The following is a 24769-nucleotide window of genomic DNA, read 5'->3' as shown; positions in this document are numbered from 1 at the left end:
TTCAACAGACACAAGAAGGCTGACATAATCTCATGCATGCTATCAGATGAACACGGAAAAATGCTGGTCTTCAATAACAGCAAAACAACAGAAATCCTGCACAAAACATGGTAGCTGAACAACACTCTATTCAATGATAACTTGGTCAAGGAATAAATAAAGAAATTTTTTTTAGAATTTAATGAAAATGAAGGTACAACATACCCAAACTTATGGGATACAATGACAGTAGTGCAAAGAGGAAAACTCATAGCTCTGAGTCCCCCCATAAAGAAACTGGAGAGAGCATACACTAGCAGCTTGACAGTACAATTGAAAGCTCTACAACAGAATGAAGCAAATACAACCAAGAGGATGAGACTACAGTAAATAATGAAACTCGGGGCTGAAAGTTGCCACGTAGAAACAAGATGAACTATGCAAAGAGTCAACAAAACTAGGAGCTGGTTCTTTGAGAAAATCAACAAGATCAGTAAATCCTTAGTCAGACTAACCAGAGGACAAAGAGACACTATATAAATTAGCAAAATGAAAAATGAAAAGAGAGACATCACAACAGAAACTGAGGAAATTCAAAAAATGATCAGATCTTGATACAAAAGCCTAAACTCAAGAAAACTGGAAAATCTGAATGAAATGGACATTCTTTAGACAGATACTAGGTACAAAATATATATCAAGATCAGAAAATCCATCTAAAAAGTCCCATAACCCTAAAACAAATAGAAACACTCATTAAAAGTCTCCCAACACCGCCCTAAAAAAAGCCTAGGACCAGCTGGGTTTAGGGCTGCATTCTATGAGACCTTCAAAGAAGACCTAATACCAATACTCTTCAAACTATAACACAAAATAGAAATAGAAGGAATACTACCCAATTCATTCTATGAAGTCACATATACTTAAACCATACAAAGACCCAAGAAAGAGAATTTCAGACCAATTTCCATTATGAATATCGATGCAAAATGCTCAAGAAAATTCTCCCAAACCAAATCCAAATACCAGCAAAACAATCATCAATCATGATCAAAAAGGTTTCATTCCAGGGATGAAAGGTTGGTTCAATATACAAAAATACATCCATGTAATCCACTGTACACACAAACTCAAAAAAACCTGATAATCTCATTTGATGCTGAGAAAGTATTTGATAAAACTCAGTACCCTTTCATGATAAAAGTCTTGAAAAGGTCAGGAATTCAAGGCCCATACCGAAACATTATAAAAGCAATATACATCAAACAAGTGACCAACATCAAACTAAATGGAGAGAAACTTGAAGCAATCCTACTAAAATCATGGACTGGATAAGGCTGTCCATTCTCTCTCTACTTAATTAATATAGTACTCAAAGTCTTAGTCAGAGAAATCAGACAACAAAAGGAGGTCAAAGGGATACAAATTGGAAAGGAAGAAGTCAAAATTTTACTATTTGCAGATAATATAGTATACTTAAGTGACCTCAAACTCCATCAAAGAATCACCAAACAGTATAAACAACTTCATCAAAGTGGCTGGATATAAAATTAACTGTCTTCCTCTACTGAAAGGAAAAACAGGATGAGAAAGAAATTAGGGAAAAGATACTCTTCAGAATAGTCCCAAACAGTATAAAATATGTTGGTGTGACTCTCATCAAACAAGTGAAAGATCAGTATTACAAGAATTTCAAATCTCTGAAGAAAGAAATCAAAGATCTCAGAAGGCGGAAAGTCCTCTCATGCTCATGGATCGGCAGGATTAATATAGTAAAAATGGCCACATTGTCAAAAGCAATCTAGAGATTCAATGCAATCCTCATCAAAATTCCAAATCAATTCATCATAGAATTAGAAAGAACAATTTACCAATTCATTTGGAATAATAATAATAAGAAAAAACCAGGATAGTGTAAACTATTCTCAACAATTAAAAAGACATCTGGGGTAATCACCATCCCTGACCTCAAGCTGTATTACAGAGCAATCATAATAAAAACTGCATGATATTGGTACAGAGTCAGACAGGTACATCAATGGAAAAGAATTGAAGACCCAGAAATGAACCCACACACCTATAGTCACGTAATCTTTGACAAAGGAGCTAAAACCATTCCATAGAAAATAAAAAATCAGCATTCTCAATAAATGATGCTGGTTCAACTGGAGATCAGCAGGTAGGAGAATGCAATTTCATCCATTCTTACCTGCTTGTGCAAAGCTCAAGTTCAAGTTGATCAAAGATCTTCACGTAAAACCAAATACATTGAAAGTAGTAAAAATGTATGTGGGACAGAGCCCTAAACACTTAGGCATGGGTGAAAATTTGCTGAACAGAACATCAATGTCTTAGGCTCTAAGATCAAGAATCTACAAATGGGACCTCATAAAATTGCCAAGCTTCTGTAAGGCAAAGGACATTTTCAATGGGACAAAATGCCACCAACAGATTAAGGAAAGATCTTTACCAATGCTACATTCTATGGAAAGCTAATATATACATATATAAAAAATAAAAAGAAGACAGTAAGTTAGACTCCTGAGAACTGAATAATCCTATTAAAATGGGGTCCAGAGCTAAACAAAGAATTCTCAACTGAAGAATATTGAATGTCTAAGAAGCACCTAAAATAATGATCAACATCCTAAGTCATCAGGGAAGTGCTAATCAAAACAACCCTGAGATTCCACATCATACCAGCTAGAATGTTAAGATCACATATTCATGTGTCAGCAGATGTCGGCCAGGATGTGGAGAAAGAGGAGCATTTCACCATTGTTGATGGGATTGCAAGCTGGTACAACCACTCTGGAAATGAGTCTGGTGAATCCTCAAAAAATGGACATACTACTACTTGAGGACCCAGCTATACAACTCCTGGTCATTTACTCAAAAGATGCTGCAACATGTAAAAAGGACACATGCTCAACTATATTCATAGCAGCCTTATTTATAATAGTCTGGATCTAAAAGTAACCCAGATGTACTTCAACAGAGGACATACATACAGAAAATGCATACAGAAAATGTGGCACACTTATACAATGGAGTACTACTCAGCTATTAAAAACATTTTCATGAAATTCTTAAGCAAATAAATGGAACTAGAAAATATCATCCTGAGTGAAATATCCGAATCACAAAAGAACGCATGTGGTATGTACTCAATGATAAATGGATATTAGCCCAAAAGCTCAGAATTCCCAAAATAAAATTTACAGACCACTTGAAGCTCAAGAAGAAGGAAGACCAAAGTATGGATGTTTCAAACCTTCTTAGAGGCGGAGGGGGGGATATTGTGACATAGTATAGATTGACATAGCAGAGATTGAAGGAAAGGCCATCCAGAGACTGACCCACCTGGGGACCCATCCCATATACAGTCACCAAACACCAGAGACTATTGAGAATGCCAAAAGGTGCTTCCTAACAGGAGTCCAATATAGCTGTCCCCTATAGAGACACTGACAGAGTCTGACAAATACAGAAGTGGATGCCTGCAGCCAACCATTGGACTGAGCACACCATTCCCAATGGAAGAGTTAGAGAAAGGACTGGAGGTACTGAAGGGGTTTGCAATCCCATAGGAAGGACAACAGTATCAACCAACCAGACACCCAAGGGGTCCCAGGGACTGAACTATCACCAAAGAGTACACATAGAGGGACCTCTGGCTCTAGCCACATATGTAGCAGAGGATGGCCTTGTTGGGCATCAATGAGAGAAAAGACCCTTTTCCTGTGAACCCTTAATGCCCCAGTGTAGGGGAATGCCAGGGTAGAGAGGAGAGAAGGAATGGATTGTTGGGTAGGGGAGCACCCTCATCAAAGTAGGCAGAAAGTGGATGGGATATGGCTTTTTAGGAAGGGAAATCAGCAAAGGGGCTAACATTCAAATTGTAAATAAAGAAAATATCCAATAAATGAAAAAATAAATTGTTCTGAAAACCATGTGTTATTGTACATACGCATGATTTTCCTTTTCTTTCATTACTGTTAAACAATGAACCTTACTCAAGAGTAAATCAGCAAATATTCTCTTCTGTTACAAGACTAAGGAAGCAAAACATTGTTGCTTATTATGTCTTTTGTCACACAAAAGACAAATGTAATTGTTTAATTGTAAAACTACATACCTTTTGTTATTTTCTTTCTTTCTTCATTTTTTTTTTGAACCTGTTGTTTGAGAGGGTTCTGTTACATTTTAAAGGTAGGTTAAGAATAATCCTAGGAAAGAACTGAGAAATGTGGCTGCAGTTTAGAACAAACAGTCTCTAAATCAACATAGCAGACTGTCTTTGACAAGGTACACTCATTAGCATAACAAGCCCCTAATAAGGAACCTCTAGCCAATTGGCAGTGAGTCATATCCTGACACTCTGCCTAGTGTCTATTCTCTGGAGCCTCATTTTCTTTACCACGGTTCATTCTCTCTTCCTCACTTTCTAAATACAGTGCCTCAGCTACAGGCTTTCACTTTCACTGTTATTACTTCTGCCAGTCAGACTGATTCAGTCTTATATCAACCAATATTCCTTGAAGAGAGAGGACTCTTTCCTTCCTTGCTACCTAGACCCTACACTAATGTACTACCCATCCCTTTGCTTATGTCAACCTGTGACACTTAAGTTGATGACAGATCTTTAACAATAACTTCATAATTTTACAACACACTACATAATTCATACCATAGTATGAATACATTTGTATCTTCATCTGGGGCCATGACCTCATAGGACATATACTTTTAAAGCTTATTTGTTGAGGATGCATCTTTACTATATAATGTGTGTGTGTGTGTATTATGTATACTATATAGTCTATTTATGTGTACTATATATAGTCTCTCTCTATATATATATGTACTGTGCATACTATGTATACATAAGTATATGCACACATATAGAGAGAATATATTAAATATAAATTAGTTATTTGTTGGCATGAAATTTAATAATGTTGCTGTTCTGTTTCAATGGATGATTTTTTATGTGAATGTGGGATAAAAGTGAGCTTTAGAATGTGGAAGGAACTGTAAGTAGCCTGAGAAGTGATATTCTTCTCATCATCTCTAGGGCAAAGTAGGTCCATTCAGTTCTCTGTATACCTTCTCAGCATCAGCAACTAACCAGGGATGCCAAGAATGTGATGTAAACATGCTGTCCCAGTGGAAACAGATGAAGAGATCCACAGATATATGTTATGCAGAGAGGAGAGAGAGAGGGAGAGGGAGAGAGAGAGAGGGAAAGGGAGAGAGAGAGGGAGAGAGAGAGAGTGTTCAGGAAATCCCACAGAATATGATGTAGAAAGACTGTAAGAACTGGAAATAATGGAGGACAGCAGAAAAACAAGGTTCTCTGAATCAATGAAGCAGGGAGAATATGAGCTCACAGAAGTGGAAGCAGCAACCAAAAGGTCTACTCAGTTCTGAGATATATATATGCCTCAACTTAGGTTTTCCTGAGAGGGTCTCTGGTCTTGAGGCTATTTTTCTTTTCTCTTCTGTTAGAATGCCTTGTCTTGATGTGATGAATTTTGCTTTTTCTTATTTTTTAATTTTATTTTCAAGTTTAGTTGTTGTCTCAGTAGCTTGTTCTTTTCTAATGAAAGACAGAAAGAGAATGGATGTGAAGGCAAGGGGAAGTGGAGAGTACTGTGGAGGAGTAGAAGATATTATATGACAAAAGAATCTTATTATCAATCAGAAAAAGAAAAGAGAGAGAACTCCCTGTTGCAATGATCCACTCCCCCACATTTGCTCGGGCTTCCACAAAGAATGGATCACAGCCACATAGTTCTTTTCCCACAGGAAAGTGAGATCTCTACAGAAATGTACTAAATTAGTTACTGCTCTATTCCAAACATGTTAATAAGTAGAGCTAGCATTTGTGATCTCAAACTACATTTTTTTAAAAAAAAATTAATGAATTCTGTGTTGCAAAACTTATATGGGTACACTTTCATAAGAAAAATATATCAGGAAAAGGCGGCACAGGTCTTCCTGGTTGCTGCCTCTGCAGAGAGCCCATGGGCAGCACCCCACGAGCGAACTTGAGCCTCGGGACCACAGGTAAGACCAACTTTTCTGCTGCAAGAAAGCTGCCTGGTGAGCTTGGGACACACGGAAGCAGAATTCCTCTAGGACCGGGCACATTCTGTGTTTACCGGAAGTCCCACACCCGCGGAGCCCGGGCCACAGCAGCTCTCTGCTCCCAGACACCTTGAGAGAGAGACCCAACCGCCAGGTCAGGTGGGCACTCCTGAGGCTGCAGAGCGGAAGAGACCACCAACACTGCTCACCCCTGCCCACATCCCTGGCCCAAGAGGAAACTGTATAAGGCCTCTGGGCTCCTGTGGGGGAGGGCCCAGGAGCAGCAGGACCCCTGCCTGAGACACCGCCAGAACCTGAAGGAAACAGACCAGATAAACAGTTCTCTGCACCCAAATCCCGTGGGAGGATAGAGCTAAACCTTCAGAGAGGCAGACAAGCCTGGGAAAACAGAAGAGACTGCTCTCTGCACACACATCTCGGACGCCAGAGGAAAAAGCCAAAGACCATCTGGAACCCTGGTGCACTGAAGCTCCCGGAAGGGGCGGCACAGGTCTTCCTGGTTGCTGCCTCTGCAGAGAGCCCGTGGGCAGCACCCCACGAGCGAACTTGAGCCTCGGGACCACAGGTAAGACCAAATTTTCTGCTGCAAGAAAGCTGCCTGGTGAACTCAAGACACAGGCCCACAGGAACACCTGAAGACCTGTACAGAGGAAAAACTACACGCCCGAAAGCAGAACACTCTGTCCACATAACTGACTGAAAGAGAGGAAAACAGGTCTACAGCACTCCTGACACACAGGCTTACAGGACAGTCTACCACTGTCAGAAATAGCAGAACAAAGTAACACTAGAGATAATCTGATGGCGAGAGGCAAGCGCAGGAACCCAAGCAACAGAAACCAAGACTACATAGCACCATCGGAGCCCAATTCTCCCATCAAAACAAACATGGAATATCCAAACACACCAGAAAAGCAAGATCTAGTTTCAAAATCATTTTTGATCATGATGCTGGAGGACTTGAAGAAAGACGTGAAGAACTCCCTTAGAGAACAATTAGAAGCCTATAGAGAGGAATCACAAAAATGCCTGAAAGAATTCCAGGAATACATAAATAAACAAGTAGAAGCCCATAGAGAGGAGACACAAAAATCCCTGAAAGAATTCCAGGAAAACACAATCAAACAGTTGAAGGAATTAAAAATGGAAATAGAAGCAATCAAGAAAGAACATATGGAAACAACCCTGGATATAGAAAACCAAAAGAAGAGACAAGGAGCTGTAGATACAAGCTTCACCAACAGAATACAAGAGATGGAAGAGAAAATATCAGGAGCAGAAGATTCCATAGAAATCATTGACTCAACTGTCAAAGATAATGTAAAACAGAAAAAGCTACTGGTCCAAAACATACAGGAAATCCAGGACTCAATGAGAAGATCAAACCTAAGGATAATAGGTATAGAAGAGAGTGAAGAATCCCAGCTCAAAGGACCAGTAAATATGTTCAACAAAATCATAGAATAAAACTTCCCTAACCTAAAAAAAGAGATACCCATAGACATACAAGTAGCCTACAGAACTCCAAATAGATTGGACCAGAAAAGAAACACCTCCCGTCACATAATTGTCAAAACACCAAACTCACAAAATAAAGAAAGAATATTAAAAGCAGTAAGGGAAAAAGGTCAAGTAACATATAAAGGCAGACCTATCAGAATCACACCAGACTTCTCACCAGAAAATAGGAAGGCTAGAAGATCCTGGACTGATGTCATACAGACCCTAAGAGAACACAAATGCCAGCAGAGGTTACTGTATCCAGCAAAACTCTCAATTAACATTGATGGAGAAACCGAGATACTTCATGACAAAACCAAATTACACAATATCTTTCTACAAATCCAGCACTACAAAGGATAATAAATGGTAAAGCCCAACATAAGGAGGCAAGCTATACCCTAGAAGAAGCAAGAAACTAATCGTCTTGGCAACAAAACAAAGAGAATGAAAGCACACAAACATAACCTCACATCCAAATATGAATATAACGGGAAGCAATAATCACTATTCCTTAATATCTCTCAACATCAATGGCCTCAACTCCCCAATAAAAAGACATAGATTAACAAACTGGATACGCAACGAGGACCCTGCATTCTGCTGCCTACAGGAAACACACCTCAGAGACAAAGACAGACACTACCTCAGAGTGAAAGGCTGGAAAACAACTTTCCAAGCAAATGGTCAGAAGAAGCAAGCTGGAGTAGCCATTCTAATATCAAATACAATCAATTTTCAACTAAAAGTCATCAAAAACGATAAGGAACGACACCTCATATTCATCAAAGGAAAAATCCACCAAGATGAATTCTCAATCCTAAATATCTATGCCCCTAAATACAAGGGCACCTACATAGGTAAAAGAAACCTTACTAAAGCTCAAAACACACATTGTACATCACACAATAATAGTGGGAGATTTCAACACCCCACTCTCATCAATGGACAGATCATGGAAACAGAAATTAAACAGTGATGTCGACAGACTAAGAGAAGTCATGAGCCAAATGGACTTAACGGATATTTATAGAACATTCTATCCTAAAGCAAAAGGATATACCTTCTTCTCAGCTCCTCATAGTACTTTCTCTAAAATTGACCATATAAGTGGTCAAAAAACGGGCCTCAACAGGTACAAAAAGATAGAAATAATCCCATGCGTGCTATCGGACGACCACGGCCTAAAACTGGTCTTCAATAACAATAAGGGAAGAATGCCCACATATACGTGGAAATTGAACAATGCTCTACTCAATGATAACCTGGTCAAATAAGAAATAAAGAAAAAAAATTAAAAACTTCTTAGAATTTAATGAAAATGAAGGTACAACATACCCAAACTTATGGGACACAATGAAAGCTGTGCTAAGAGGAAAACTCATAGCGCTGAGTGCCTGCAGAACGAAACAGGAAAGAGCATATGTCAGCAGCTTGACAGCACACATAAAAGCTCTAGAACAAAAAGAAGCAAATACACCCAGGAGTAGAAGGCAGGAAATAATCAAACTCAGAGCTGAAATCAACCAAGTAGAAACAAAAAGGACCATAGAAAGAATCAACAGAACCAAAAGTTGGTTCTTTGAGAAAATCAACAAGATAGATAAACCCTTAGCCAGACTAACGAGAGGACACAGAGAGTGCGTCCAAATTAACAAAATCAGAAATGAAAAGGGAGACATAACTACAGATTCAGAGGAAATTCAAAAAATCATCAGATCTTACTATAAAAACCTATATTCAACAAAACTTGAAAATCTTCAGGAAATGGACAATTTCCTAGACAGATGCCAGGTATCGATGTTAAATCAGGAACAGATAAACCAGTTAAACAACCCCATAACTCCTAAGGAAATAGAAGCAGTCATTAAAGGTCTCCCAAACAAAAAGAGCCCAGGTCCAGACGGGTTTAGTGCAAAAATCTATCAAAACTTCATAGAAGACCTCATACCAATATTATCCAAAATATTCCACAAAATTGAAACAGATGGAGCCCTACCGAATTCCTTCTACGAAGCCACAATTACTCTTATACCTAAACCACACAAAGACACAACAAAGAAAGAGAACTTCAGACCAATATCCCTTATGAATATCGACGCAAAAATACTCAATAAAATTCTGGCAAACCGAATTCAAGAGCACATAAAAACAATCATCCACCATGATCAAGTAGGCTTCATCCCAGGCATGCAGGGATGGTTTAATATACGGAAAACCATCAACGTGATCCATTATATAAACAAACTGAAAGAACAGAACCACATGATCATTTCATTAGATGCTGAGAATGCGTTTGACAAAATTCAACACCCCTTCATTATAAAAGTCCTGGAAAGAATAGGAATTCAAGGCCCATACCTAAACATAGTAAAAGCCATATACAGCAAACCAGTTGACAACATTAAACTAAATGGAGAGAAACTTGAAGCAATCCCACTAAAATCAGGGACTAGACAAGGCTGCCCACTCTCTCCCTACTTATTCAATATAGTTCTTGAAGTTCTAGCCAGAGCAATCAGACAACAAAAGGAGATCAAGGGGATACAGATCGGAAAAGAAGAGGTCAAAATATCACTATTTGCAGATGACATGATAGTATATTTAAGTGATCCCAAAAGTTCCACCAGAGAACTACTAAAGCTGATAAACAACTTCAGCAAAGTGCCTGGGTATAAAATTAACTCAAATAAATCAGTTGCCTTCCTCTATACAAAAGAGAAACAAGCCGAGAAAGAAATTAGGGAAATGACACCCTTCATAATAGACCCAAATAATATAAAGTACCTCGGTGTGACTTTTACCAAGCAAGTAAAAGATCCGTACAATAAGAACTTAAAGACACTGAGGAAAGAAATTGAAGGAGACCTCAGAAGATGGAAAGATCTCCCATGCTCATGGATTGGCAGGATTAATATAGTAAAAATGGCCGTTTTACCAAAAGCAATCTACAGATTCAATGCAATCCCCATCAAAATACCAATCCAATTCTTCAAAGAGTTAGACAGAACAATTTGCAAATTCATCTGGAATAACAAAAAACCCAGGATAGCTAAAGCTATCCTCAACAATAAAAGGACTTCAGGGGGAATCACTATCCCTGAACTCAAGCAGTATTACAGAGCAATAGTGATAAAAACTGTATGGTATTGGTACAGAGACAGACAGATAGACCAATGAAATAGAATTGAAGACCCAGAAATGAATCCACCCACCTATGGTCACTTGATTTTTGACAAAGGAGCCAAAACCATCCAATGGAAAAAAAATAGCATTTTCAGCAAATGGTGCTGGTTCAACTGGAGGTCAACATGTAGAAGAATGCAGATCGATCCATCCTTATCACCCTGTACAAAGCTTAAGTCCAAGTGGATTAAGGACCTCCACATCAAACCAGACACACTCAAACTAATAGAAGAAAAACTAGGGAAGCATCTGGAACACATGGGCACTTGAAAAAAACTTCCTGAACAAAACACCAATGGCTTGTGCTCTAAGATCAAGAATCGACAAATGGGATCTCATAAAACTGCAAAGCTTCTGTAAGGCAAAGGACACTGTGGTTAGGACAAAACGGCAACCAACAGATTGGGAAAAGATCTTTACCAATCCTACAACAGATAGAGGCCTTATATCCAAAATGTACAAAGAACTCAAGAAGTTAGACCGCAGGGAAACAAATAACCCTATTAAAAAATGGGGTTCAGAGCTAAACAAAGAATTCACAGCTGAGGAATGCCGAATGGCTGAGAAACACCTAAAGAAATGTTCAACATCTTTAGTCATAAGGGAAATGCAAATCAAAACAACCCTGAGATTTCACCTCACACCAGTGAGAATGGCTAAGATCAAAAACTCAGGTGAAAGCAGATGCTGGCGAGGATGTGGAGAAAGAGGAACACTCCTCCATTGTTGGTGGGATTGCAGACTGGTAAAACCATTCTGGAAATCAGTCTGGAGGTTCCTCAGAAAATTGGCCATTGAACTGCCTGAGGATCCAGCTATACCTCTCTTGGGCATATACCCAAAAGATGCCTCAACATATAAAAGAGACACGTGCTCCACTATGTTCATCGCAGCCTTATTTATAATAGCCAGAAGCTGGAAAGAACCCAGATGCCCTTCAACAGAGGAATGGATACAGAAAATGTGGTACATCTACACAATGGAATATTACTCAGCTATCAAAAACAACGAGTTTATGAAATTCGTAGGCAAATGGTTGGAACTGGAAAATATCATCCTGAGTGAGCTAACCCAATCACAGAAAGACATACATGGTATGCACTCATTGATAAGTGGCTATTAGCCCAAATGCTTGAATTTCCCTAGATCCCTACAACAAACGAAACTCAAGATGGATGATCAAAATGTGAATGCTTCACTCCTTCTTTAAATGAGGAAAAAGAATACCCTTGCCTTGGAAGGGAGAGGCAAAGATTAAAACAGAGACTGAAGGAACACCCATTCAGAGCCTGCCCCACATGTGGCCCATACATATACAGCCACCCAATTAGACAAGATGGAAGAAGCAAAGAAGTGCAGACCGACAGGAGCCGGACGTAGATCGCTCCTGAGAGACACAGCCAGAATACAGCAAATACAGAGGCGAATGCCAGCAGCAAACCACTGAACTGAGAATAGGTCCCCTGTTGAAGGAATCAGAGAAAGAACTGGAAGAGCTTGAAGGGGCTCGAGACCCCAAAAGTACAACAATACCAAGCAACCAGAGCTTCCAGAGACTAAGCCACTACCTAAAGACTATACATGGACTGACCCTGGACTCTGACCCCATAGGTAGCAATGAATATCCTAGTAAGAGCACCAGTGGAAGGGGAAGCCCTGGGTCCTGCTAAGACTGAACCCCCAGTGAACTAGTCTATGGGGGGAGGGCGGCAATGGGGGGAGGGTTGGGAGGGGAACACCCATAAGGAAGGGGAGGGGGGAGGGGGATGTTTGCCCGGAAACCGGGAAAGGGAATAACACTCGAAATGTATATAAGAAATACTCAAGTTAATAAAATATATATATATATATATATATATATATATATATCAGACTTTTGATGTGATACAAACTTTTTTTTAAATTAAGACCAAATATATTTAAAATTAAAAGTTAATAAAATTACTATATGATAACTTCTAGCAAGGACTAGGGATGCTAATTTTACAGCCCTGTAGTTAGGAAATGTGAGTATCACCCAGCGTGAGAAGCTCATCCGGGCCATGGACCTGTTGGCATCCACTGCTCTCTTTCGTGTTCCTGTAATGCTCATTTCTGAAGTCGCAGAGATTACATTTGCTCATACATGCAGTCCAATCTTTCACCAGCTGAAGTTATTGATGATGTTTGCTTTAACTATTGCACATTTGGATTTCTCATCATTATAATCACTGCGAGATTTGCTTCATTGGAGAATATAACATACACAGACCCATCAACATTAATGGGTTTTCTACACTACTGAATTTTATTGTGATTTTGCCTAATTTCTAAAAATTGATCTGACAGCACAGGCAAGACTACCACACAGGAAGTAACAGACAGTGACAGTCACTGGGAGGAAAGAGTTACAGAATGTACCATTAAATAGACATCATGTCCAAAAATGCAACTGCAAGGCCACAAAAGGTCTTACTGTTTTAGAAAATATAGCCTCATTAATGAACTGGAATTGTAGAGCTGAGTTTGTCAATATTTTGAAATTCTGATTTTTCAAATCCTCTTCATTAAATTATTTGTAGCTAAATTTAGAATAATTTTAAAAATCTACTTCATGGCATCTTTTGCAGATAGAGTAACTGAAATTCGTTATCTCCTCATCCCTATTCCCAGAGTAATTTTAATCAAAGAGAGTTTCAGACTGAAGACATACAATTCCTAGTTAATTAGATGGGCCAGGGCATATAGATGAGGTAATATTTCTGAGGCATCTGTAAGGCGTTTTATAAGGGCTATTATGTTTTACAGTGTCACAGAAAAAAAGAATGTTCAATCATGATTTTAGTGGGGCTATAGGAAAAAAAAGCAATTACCTTGCACTGTAAACAGGATTATTCAAACTACTTCTGCCTTAAGCTAGGTGTCTGTGGCAGCATTTGATGAGGTTAATGCACGAAGATTCATTTGGTATTTTCTCAGATACTAGAACAAGTACACTGAGCAGGTAATCTTCGGGATTATACATAAATGATGCAGGAGAATTATGAAGGGGGAATAGACAGCTGATTTCTGCCTTTGAAGAGCATACAATACAGTGGGATTTGCTCAGTTTTTCGATGGCAGGTACCTATTTACTTAGCTCAGCTGAAAGTCATTTATACTAAACCATACAGCTGATTTTAAAATAAATATTGAGTACAATTGAGAAATAATTCTAATTCTCAATTTTATCTCTCAAACAACTTCCTGAAGTTACTAGAAATTTTTCAGCATTATTGTAAGCAGAGAACTTCATAAACGGTGATACACATCACTGCTTTAGAAGGACCATACTAGGTCTCCAACCATCCTCAATATTATAAGGTTACCAACATGCTCAGGGTAAGTCATTTTGGAATTGCCCAGTGCTTAAAAGTTAGAAAAAGAAACCCAGAGTAATGCTTATGGGAGGCCACGTTATTCTTTGTATTAAAGTCTCATCTCATTTAAATTGACCCTATTGCATCTTAGCAACCATTTTTTATTCTTTATCTACCTGTCCCATCTGAGAGATTCTACTTCTTTGTACAAAGAAATATAATGTTTTGATGGCTCCAAAGACCTTTGCTTTATTATTATGCTTAATTTTGTCTGACATTCACCACAGTTGAAATACTTATGCTTATATCATGCTCCTTTTTTGTGGGATTTATTTGCTAAGATTCTACTGAGATAATTTTTTCTTACTTGATCAGATAGCATATGAAGAAAAAAGTCAATATGCTTTTTCAATAAATAAATTGATAAAAATTTTTGAACACTTAATATGTGCAATGGTCATGTACATCATTCTTCAGGCATTTAATCTGGTTGTTGTTGATGCTGCTGCTGCTGTTGTTGGAATTAAAATTAAAATATACTGAGAGTTATTACCATTATTCCTAAATAATTTATTATAATAATCAGATTATCACCCAAAACCCGTTTGGGAGAGAGCTGGACACTTAGAGTTGTGGACAATCCTGAGAACTCAGGAAAGACCGCCACTTCTGCTCATATTCCTGGACCAAGAGGAACCTGCCTAGTGGCCTCTGGATACATGAATGTAGGAACAGTCAGTAGCAGGAACCTGCTCGTTTCTGGCCACAACCAGAACTGGACTAAACTGGTACCACAGTTCCCTACATACAAATCCTGTGGGGGAGAGAGCTGGACTCTCAGAAGTGGGGACAATCCTGAGGACTCAGGGATGACAGCCACTTCTGCTTACATTCCTGACCCAAGCAGAACCCTCCTAGTGCCTTCTGTAACCTTTAGGCACAGGAACCTAGGAGCAAACAGGGGGAGGACACTTCAGGTTTCTGCATACACCATGAGCTGAAAGTCAGTCGCCAGTAGCACCTACACACATGAGAGCAGAGGTAAGACCAACTCTTCTGTGCCAAGCAATGTGTCTGGAGGTTTCAGGCCACATAAATCCAGGAGCAGCTCTCTGCTCTCAGATCCAGCTAAAAGAAAATAAGTCCATAGCAGTGCTGACCCACAAGCCTACAGGAGGGAAAAGCCACTGTCAGAGAGAGCAAAACAAGCTAATATCTGAGACAACCTAATGATGAGAGACAAACTCAGAAACCTAAGCAACAGAAACCAAGACTATTGGGAATCATCAGAGATCAGTTCTCCCATGAAAGCAAATACTGGATATCGAAACACACCAGAAAAGCAATATTTGAATTTAAAATCACATCTCATGATGATGATAGAAGACGTAAAGAAGGACATAAATAACTCCCTTAAAGAAATACCGGAAAAAAAAATAAATAAAAAAAAAAAGAAATACCGGAAAATACAGGTAAACACGTAGAAGTTCTTAAAGGGGAAACACAAAAATAACTAAAAGAATTACAGAAAAACACAACCAAACAGGTTAAAGAATTGAACAAAACCATTCAAGATTTAAAAATGGAAGTAGGAACAATAGAAAAAGCGCAAACGAATATGACTCTGGAGATAGAAAACCTAAAAAAGAGATCAGGAGTCACAGATGCAAGCATCACCAACAGAATACATGAGATAGAAGAGAGAATTTCACGGGAAAAAGATACCATAGAAAACATGGACACAATCATCAAAGATAATGTAAAATTCAAAAAGCTCCTAACCCAAATTATCCAGGAAATCCAGGACACAATGAGAAGATCAAACTGAAGGATAATAGGTATAGAAGAGAGTGAAGACAACCAAATTAAAGGGCCAGTAACTATCTTCAACAAAATTATAGAATACTTCCCTAACCTGAAGAAAGAGATGCCTGTAATAAAGCAAGAAGCCTACAGAATTCCAAATAGATTGGACTAGAAAAAAAAAATTCCTCCCATCACATATTAGTTAAAACACCAAATGCACAAAACAAAGAAAAAGTATTAAAACCAAAAAAGGAAAAATGTCAAATAAGACATAAAGGCAGACCTATCAGAATTCCAGTAGACTTCTCACCAGAGACTGTGAAGGTCTGGACAGATGTCATACAGACCATAAGAGAACACAAATGCCAGCACAGGCTACTATATCCAGCAAAACTCTCAACTAACATAGATGGAGAAACCAAGATATTACATGACAAAACCACATTCACACAATATCTTTCTCCAAATCTAACCCTACAAAGGATAATAGATGGAAAACTCCAACACAAGGAAGAAAACTACACCCTAGAAAAAGCAAGAAAGTAATATCCTTGAAACAAACCCAAAAGAAAAGCAACATACAAACATAACTCCACCTCTAACAATAAAAATAATAGGAAATGACAGTCACTATTCCTTAATATCTCTTAACATCAATTGACTCAATTTCACCAATAAAAAGATATAGACTAACAGGCTGGATGAATAAAAAGGATTCAGCATTTTGCTGCATACAGGAAACACACCTCTGAGACAAAGACAGACACTATATCAGAGTAAAAGCTAGTTGTTTTTCATTTGCTGGAAAATAACTTGCAAAGGAAATGGTCTGAAGAAACAAGCTGGAGTAGCCATTTCAATACTGAATATAATTGACTTTCAACCAACCAAACACTATCAAAAAAGATAAGGAAGAACACTGCATATCCATCAAAGGAAAAATACACCAAGATGAACTCTGAGTCTTAAATATCTATTCTCCAAGTGCCAGGGCACTTACATTCATGAAAGAAACCTTACTAAAGCTCAAAGTACACATTGGACCTCACACAATAACAGAAGGAGATTTCAACACCCCACTCTCATCAATGGAAAGATCATGGAAACAAAAGTAAACAGACACAGTGAAACTAACAGAAGTTTTGAACCAAATGGACTTAACAGAAATTTATAGAACAGCTTACCTAAAACAAAAGAATATACCTTCTTCTCAGAACCTCATGATACCTTCTCAAAAATTGACCATATAATCAGCCACAAAACAGGGCTCAACAGATACAAGAAGATGGAAATAATCCCATGCATCCTATCAGATTACCACAGTCTAAAGGCTACTCTTCAATAAGAACAATGACAGAAAGTCCATATATACATGGAAGTTTTACGATGCTCTGCTCAATGATAACTTGGTCAAGGAAGAAAAAAGAAAGAAATTAAAGACTTTTTAGAATTTAATGAAAATGAAGGCACACCATACCCTGATGAAATGGCCATTCAAAGCCTGCCCCTCATGGGTATACAGCCCATATTTATACAGCCACCAAAACTTGCTAACATTGATGAAGCCAAGAAGTACATGTTGACAGGAGTTTGATATTACTGTCTTCTGAGAGGCTTACCCAGATCATATCAAATACAAAGGCAAATGCTAGAGGAAAACCATTGAACTGAAAATGTAGTCCCTGTTGGAGGAGTTAGAGAAAGGATTGAAGGAGCTTAAGGAGCTGAAGGGGCTTGCAACCCTATAAAAACAATACCAACCAACCAGTACTCCCAGGGACTAAACCACTACCCAAAAACTAAACATGGATATACCCATGGCCCCAGCTGCATATGTAACAGATGATGGCCTTGGTGAGCACCAGAGGGAGGAGAAGCCCTTGGTCCTGTCAAGACTGGATCTCCCAGTGCAGGGCAATGTCAGAGAGTGGGAAAGGGGGTTGTTAGTAAGGGACCACACCCTCATAGAAGAAAGAGAAGGGGATGGGATAGGGGGCTTATGTTCAGGAAACCAGGAAAGGGAGTAACAATTGAAGTGTAAATAAAAAATATCCAATAAAATAAAATAATAAGATTATCCAAAGAAAAGTGATGTCAGTTTTGCCAGAAGAATGGATACTGAAAATATGGTCCATTTACCTAAGGGAACAGTACTCAGTTGTTAAGAATGAGGACATCGGGGTTGGGAATTTAGCTCAGTGGTAGAGCGCTTGCCTAGGAAGCGCAAGGCTCTGGGTTTGATCCGCAAGAGCTCTGAACAAAAGAACCAAAGGAAAAAAAAAGAATGAGGACATCATGAGTTTTGCAGGCAGATGCATAGAACTAGAAAATATCGTCCTTAGTGAGGTAACTCAGACCCAAAATGACATGCATGGTATATACTAACTAATAAGTGCAGATATTAGCCTAAAAGTACAGAATACCTGTAGGATGATATCATCACACAGGTGTAGGCAGGTACAAGATAGAATGAGCCCTTCATTGAACAAGAAGGAAGGATGGGCGGAGAAAAGTTTGAGGGAAGAGGAGGAGACTGAAACAGGAAGAGAGGAAGCTGCTAAGGGAACATGGAGGCTGATGTTAAGATTCCACTCTGTACCTTTACAGGTTGTTATAAATGTTCATAAGGGATGGATGTGTATAGGATTTTGTATGTTTAGGTGGGCAATTATATCTTATCAATTGGATCAGAAGTTATTGTTTTGTATGTTCTTTCTTGTGGCAAACTAAGTATAAGAGAGTATGTGATGGCTGGGACACTAAGTCGCCAAATATTTAATTTGTATATTTCTAACATGGTGACAGCCTGCCTTGGGGACTCGATGGGTAGAGAGATTGTTACCAGACTCAGAGAGAGGCCATCAGCAGTTTGTTATGGGATGGAGCAAAGCGGGTGAGAAACTTTGCTGATTGAGATGAACATATCTATCAGATATTTTGGGGGCACTGTGGTATCAGACCTAGTGGGAATAAAAGACAGCATTTTATTTTTTTATAACTTTACAGCAACAAATACCCAAGATACAGTCCACATAACTCAAAGATGTCAACAAGTCTAAGGGCCCAAATAAGGATACCTCAATCCCACTTGGGAGGGAGAAGAAAGCCATCACATGAGGGCTGAGGAAGGGACGTAGATGGGAAAGGGAACAGGGTGGGGAAGAGGGGAACATGATCAGGTATTAGGTGGGAGGAAGAGGACTGAAGCCTTGAGGGCTAGAAGAGAGAATGGAAACAGGAAACCTGGAGGAATAGGAGGTAGGGGGACTGCCCAGAATGCACTAGAGACCTGGGGTATGGGAGACTCTCAGGACTCAAAGGCAGGGACCTTAGATGACATGCCCTATAGTGGGAAAAGGGAACTTATAGAGCCCACCTCCAGCAGAAAGACAGGGCATTAACTGAGGAATGGGGTTGTCATCCCACAATGAAAACCTCTGACCCAAAATTGTTTCTCTCTGAAAAAACTTCAGAGACAAAAATTGAGAAGAGCCTGAGAAAAAGGAGATCCAGCAGCAGACTCAAAATGGGATCCAGATCAAGGAGTGGCCCCAAGGCCTGACATTATTACTGAAGCTATGATGTGCTCACAAAAAGGGGCCTATCATTATTGCCCTCAGAAAGACCCCACAAGGAGCTGAAAGAGTCAAATGAACATATTTACTTTTAACCAATGGACAGAAGCTACTGACCCCTGTAGCTGAATTAGGAAAAAGCTGGAAGAAGCTGAGGAGGAAGGTGACCCTGTAGGCAAACCAACTAACCTGGATGCCTGAGATCTCTCAAATACTTGGCCACCAACCAGGTAGCATACACCAGCTGATATGAGGTCCCCAGCACATATACAGCAGAGGACTGCTGGATCTGGACTCAGAGAAGATCCATCTAACCCTCAAGTGACTGGAGGCCCCAGGGAGTTTAGAGGTCTGATGGAGAGGGGGTCTGGGGGGAGGGGACATCTTTATGGTGACAGTGAGCAGGAGGTATGGGATGTGGAAGAGTCAGAGGGTAGACCAGGATGGGACTGTAAAAAAAGATTAAATAAAATGAAAGAGAGAGCTAGAGAGAGAGAGAGAGAGAGAGAGAGAGAGAGAGAGAGAGAGAGAGAGAGAGAGAGATGTGATGTGAGTTTTGAAATTACAAGTTAAGATAAGAACATAAGAGACACACTCCATGAAGAAGGAAGAGAGAGGGTCCCTCTGATTAAAGAGGACCTGATCTGAGATACACATCACAGATATAGTTTTATTACTGGAAATAAATGTACAAATGCAACTTAATTTTATGTTTTAAAAAATGTAGAACTACTAAGAGGTAAAAAGGGTTTGAGTTTACTTTCAATTGATGGTACTATTTTGTTTTCCAAGATTTGAAATTATGATGGACACATTTCAGAAATAAGAAGTCCAACATTAATTTCACTTGTCAATAAAGATTACTGTCCCAGAAAATATTTAAAGTTCATGTTACTTACAAACAAATAAGTAACAAGGATATATGTTACTGAATTATTATTAGTTGAAGTGTTGAAATCAAGTGCAAGTCGATGAGGTAATCAACTTTTTTAATATAAAAATATCTTCTTCTAGTTTCTCCCTTTAGTTCCAGATGCACAACTATTGTCTTCTAAATTTAAAAAACAAACAAACAAACAAACAAACCAAAAAAAAGAAAACCTCTTATTTTGTTAGACTATCAACCCTTCTAACACCCTTTCCTTTATACCTGGAAACAACGTGGTTCTATGACTCACAGAAAAACAAATTTGTGTTTGAAAGGAATGGTAATGTGCATTGAACCCAGGGCTTTGTACCTGTCAGACAAGGGACATACTACTCAGCTGTATCTTACTCCTAGAGTAGAATTTCTGTGTAGAGTCTTATAGCATTGCCTCCAGATGCATTTGGCTTACCATTAATGATCAAAGTAATTTTCATTCTTGCTTATACTTTTAATTGTACTTTACATATACATATTCATATTTGAAAGGTTGAAAACATAAAGAAGAATTAAAGGAAAAGGAATACCATGATTTCTTGTTAATTAATTTGCTTCTCAAATACTATTGCTCTATCCAATCAATGTAGACAGTTCAGCCTTGAGTTGATCCTGGGGCTGACCTCAGGCTCCCAGGGTCATTTATCAAGCATGTCAGCTGGCTCATCAAGCATGTCAGATGGCTTTCCAAAGCAGTCAAGCTTGGCCACGATGAAGCACACGGAGCTCTGTGAGGTATACAGAGGGCAGGCAACAAGTGAACAGAAAGATAGATCCTCCTTTTCTTCTTTTCCTTTCTTTAGTTGTGGGAAGGAAGAAATCACATGTATAAGTCATTGAGGAGAATTATATGAAGAAAAGACATCAAAGACCAGAAACGGGTTAGAAAATCAATCAAACATAAGGATTGCTATGATCGGGCAGAGTGACATACATACCCTACCCCCATGTTCAGAGTTCAAGCGATATTGTTTTGAATGTGCTGAATCATATAGAAAATGAAAGTAGCAAACAGTGACAGGAATTTACACCTTAGTTAGCAATTGCTAAGATTTTCATGAAATGTATTTTGATTTTATTTATTCACTTAGCCTTCTACTTCACTACTCACCCAAATTTTTGTCTTTTTTTTTAACCTTTCACAATCAATTTGTACTGGTCATCAATATGTGGTCTTCCACTGCAGCATAGTTAACTTACCAAGGGTCACATTGTTAACAAATAAATTTAATCCTAGTAGTTGATAATTTATAATAGTTACATGGCTAAGGATGATATCTTTGTGACCATATTTTAGTCCCAGGCCTGAAATTGTTCTGGCTTGAGCTAGCAAATTTTGGTCACATGTACAATTTTCCTGATGTGTCCAAAAGACAATGTTTCCCTGTAGTTTTTCTTTTTATTGGTTATTTTACATTTTTACATTTCAAATGTTACCCCCTTCCCAGTTTCTCTTCCACAAGTCCCCTCTCACCTCCTGCCTCTATGAGGGTGCTCTCAAACCTGACCAACCTACTCCTGCCTCAGTGGCCTAGCGTTACCCTATTCTGGGTCATCAAGCCTCCACAGGACCAAGGGGCTTCCCTCCCAGTGATGCCAGGTAAGGCAAATCACTGGGAAGGAATATCCAGCTGGAGCCATGTACACTGTCTCTGACTCTCACACTATATCTGCCTCCTATTCCACAAAGATTCTTAAGTCTTTGGAAGAGTGGGTATAATATATATGTTCCATTTAAGGATAAACATTCTGTAATGTCTTGTCTCTTCCTCTAGAACACCAAAGGGGGAGAGGTATTTAAGAACGATGCACAAAGAGAGAGTCAGCCAGTTGGGAGTCACTGCAGTGAGTTCAGTATGGTAGAGTGAGTTCACTTGCAAGTTCATGCAGTCCAGTGCAGGTGCAGACAGGTGAAACCAAAGAATAAAAAGGAGCCAGAAAATTCACACAAATGGCCAGTGTTACAGGCCAAGTAAATCAATTTAGTTTGAAGCTGAGAGAAGCCAGACTGAAATACTCAGCATGAAGAAGAGCTTGAGTCAGAACGTATGAGTTGAACCAGTCAGTGAGAGTTAAGAAAGAACTAGAAAGGGTGAGCATATTCACCAGTAACCTGAGCCATTTACATCAGGCACATAAAAGATTCTTTTACAATTCCCACAACTTCTGTACCACCATTACCAGAGATCAAAGATTGTGTGCCTAGAATGGTACTCCAGACCCATCACTGGACACCTCGCTGGTATCCTTCAATACTAGGAATCCTTTCTCAGGTCCCCCTTAAAGATTTTAGAAAGTTTTCATTGCATCAGGTTTCCACGTTGCCCCACAAGAGCACCCCAATTCAAGTTATCTCCCCTAGTACTTCCTCTCTCTTCATACCTATCACCTACTGCCTCAGTCTGATCCCTCCTGTTTCCATCACCACTTACCCATTGAGTGCAAGTTTGGTTTTGAACAGAGGAATCCAATGAATAAAATATTATGAAATGTGCCTATTTCCAACCAATACTACAGTGAAAATTAGAATTGTTAATTTACTGTGTAGTGTTATTTTTCAAAGTATGTTTGTGTTTGTGTGTATGTGTGTGTATATGTGTGTGGTGTTTTTACATGTGTACGAGCACAGTACATACATATCCACACTTGCACTTGTGTGGCCATTGTTGTACTTGTGAAGAAAAGAGGATAATGTAAGGTGCCCTGTTCTACAAGTCTTCATTTTACTTCCTTGAGACAAAGCCTATTGCTAAACCTGCAGCTAGACTTGAAATCATCAAGCTCCAGTAATTCTGTCTCCAACATTCGACAGTAGCACTGCAATGCCAGAAATACAAGTATGCACCCGAGTAAGCTTAGCTTTTTATGTGGGTATTTGAACTCGTAATCTCAAGCTTGCACACCAGACATTCTTAACCACTGAGATATCTCCCTAGCCCTGTATTTATCAGCTCTTAGGAAAAGCTGACTTACAGATTGGTTATTTTTGTATAGGAAGCATTCCCAACAAAAAGACTTATTAATTCATTGCCTTTTAAAGCACCCCAAAATGGACTCTGTCAGAGGGCGCTTTGTCAGTCTAGCTAATAACCGCAGTATGCTCTGTCCTCATTGAATGTTTATGTAATATTGTTCTCTTTCACATCTATAGAATAAAATAGCTTAAAGACTATAATTTCACGCTATATTTTGTCAGTTAGTGTTGATCCAACCATTTCCAGTTGACTGACTATTTTCTTGACACTATATTGAGAGTTTTATTTCTGATCAAATTAAAATAGTTGGATCAACAGAAACAGTTTAATTTTACAAGTTGGAAAGGGCTCTAAGAAAAATTTTAAGAGAATTTATTGGAAATAAGTTGAAGTAGTTTTTAACTGAGCCTTGCGATAAAACAAAAACCAATAAATAAATAAATAAATAAATAAATAAATAAATAAATAAATAAATAAATAAAAAAACCTGAATTTAAACACCAAGTTTTATGGTCTCATTAATTTTTTCTCTTTCAATTTACCTTTCTATTGTTCCCCCTGGATTGTAATTTTATCCCAAGGACCAAGGAGTCTAAATTCTTTGTTTTTCCTACTGGTTCCACAGCCAGAGCCTACACTTCCCATGTGCCAGACACAGATGTTAGATTAGAAGGAGCGCACTGTTGAAACAATAGGATAGTTCAGACAGACACCACGGAGTATTGGGAGATTTGTTTGGGTAAATTGGCACAGTGCTCCCTAGTTCTGTTCATATTGTTTGCCTGCTGATTTTGTTACTGTATTTCTTGTAGTTTAATATACAGAGACCAGCTCAGGCACCTGCAGAGCTGTTTAAAATCAAACAGCCTTCAACGCCTGAAAAGCACTCTCTTAATTCAAATAAAAATTTATTTTCTCCGGTTTTTGAAAGTATACAGCACAGCATGACCAATTTAAACAAAATTTCATCCAAATAGTGTGGTGGTGGCAATGTTGATTTTTCAAGCAAGGTTGACTGAGGTGGGTGGGGGCAGCATTTTCAGTGTGAGCTGCCCAGAAAATACAAGTGTCTTTCCCTGGACCATGCCAGGTGAACTAGCTGCCTTTTGAAAGGAGCTGCAGCATAACCTAGTGGAGAGACCCCACACTGGGGATGGGGGTTTGGTCTCCGAGTCTGGTGGTAAAAGTGCTGATCACTGTGCTGAGCCTGGCTCTCAGACAGGTTGAAAAACTAGCCAATGTCGCAGAAAGAGAAGAGCACAGAAATGGGAGACTGCATTAGGTAGTCTTTATATCCAAACGAGCCTTTCACAAACCACAGTCAAATGGAATAGTCCATGTAACCACGGTACACTTTTAGCTCCAATATGGGAA

This window comes from Rattus norvegicus, chromosome 2 (genome assembly GCF_036323735.1).
Source record: "Rattus norvegicus strain BN/NHsdMcwi chromosome 2, GRCr8, whole genome shotgun sequence".
Taxonomy (NCBI): Eukaryota; Metazoa; Chordata; class Mammalia; order Rodentia; family Muridae; genus Rattus; species Rattus norvegicus.
This window is presented reverse-complemented; position numbering follows the sequence as displayed.